Source organism: Podarcis tiliguerta, assembly GCF_965153285.1.
Source record: "Podarcis tiliguerta genome assembly, chromosome: 17".
NCBI lineage: Eukaryota > Metazoa > Chordata > Lepidosauria > Squamata > Lacertidae > Podarcis > Podarcis tiliguerta.
The window spans coordinates 38749939-38751321 of record NC_139550.1 but is presented as its reverse complement, the minus strand read 5'-3'; positions in this window follow the sequence as shown (position 1 = coordinate 38751321).

Genomic DNA, 1383 nt, shown 5'->3' with positions numbered 1-1383 from the left:
AGCTCTAATGTGCATACTTTTCATTTCCCCAAATAATTAGTGGGGAAAACACCCCCCCCCCCAATTCCTCAGGCACCTCTTCTGGATTAACAAGTCTTCAGACTTTCAGATAAAGTTTCCTGATATGCCAAGTACTGGTTAGAGGAGGTGACATTACTGCAGGAAGAATAAGGGTTTCATCCACCCTCTACCAATATATTTTAGAAGTACTGAAAGGGAGTACCAGGAAACTACAGCAGAGTACTCAGCTGCTGTTTTATTTTTATTCAGCAAGCTAAAAGTAATAATCAAAGAAGTCACACGAGCAGGAAGAATTACAATCATAGAAAGCATATAAAAGTTTGAGTGATGTAAAATATATTCTATAATGGAATACAAAATTCATATTTATACCAAACATATCAAATAATCAGGAAAGTTGTCAAACTCAAATTTAGTGGGAATGTGCCAAAAATGAGATTGTTTGGTCATATAAATCAGTAACTGCCCCCAAGCAGAAGCAAGTCGGAGGGGTCAGCAGCATCGCAAGCAGCATGCATTTTGTGAGTCAGTTTTTCAGAAATGGCTGAATGACTGTTTAAAACCATAGAATCCACAGAATAACAAGATGCAACCTTCCACCCATGAGAGATCACTAGATGAGCAGCAAGCAACACATATAGAATTAATTGTTGAGAAGTTCAGCATCGGCTCCATCAAAAATTGATAACTTGTTTGCCAACAATATACCAATCTCCATGACAACCCGCTTCCAGAACCTATGTCCATAGTTGCATCCTTGTAAATTACAGCCCTGCCGGTATGAGGGAACCAGATCTTACAATATGAACCAGTTGGACTGGGGTTAGCAGACCACCTTCAAGAACTCTCCCTCATGTCAGCAGACGCGGAGCTCAAGGGACAAGGGGATCGGGACCGGGAAGCAGTCGGGGGAACAGCGGGTTTTAAAAGTGCGGAAAGGGAAACTGAAAGGATCGAGGGGCAGAAGCGCATCTCCTGCGATGCGGGCCTAAAACATGCCGGGACTTTCCGGTTTAGAAATGAGGTGAGAAGAGACGGGGGCAGAAGCGAGAAGGGAGTGAAGAAAACGACGGAGAAAGGATTCTCTCTCACACATCATATGACAACTCGGGAGCGTCTAATGAAGCTGAACGTGACCCGTTTCTGGGTTTGGCGGGCGCCTCTTCACGCCCGGCCATCCCCCCCCCCTCCTGCCTTGAGCTTTTGCGGGAAAAGGGGCTCTCGGTGAGAGGCGCCTCCCTCGCCTTGCGGACCCCCCCCGCCAGCCCCCCCCCCCGCTTCCCGGGCGGAGGGAATCCGCCACAGCAGCGGCTCCGCCGGCCGCGTTTCCGGGCGAGGCGTCGGGCCCCGCCTTCCAGAGGG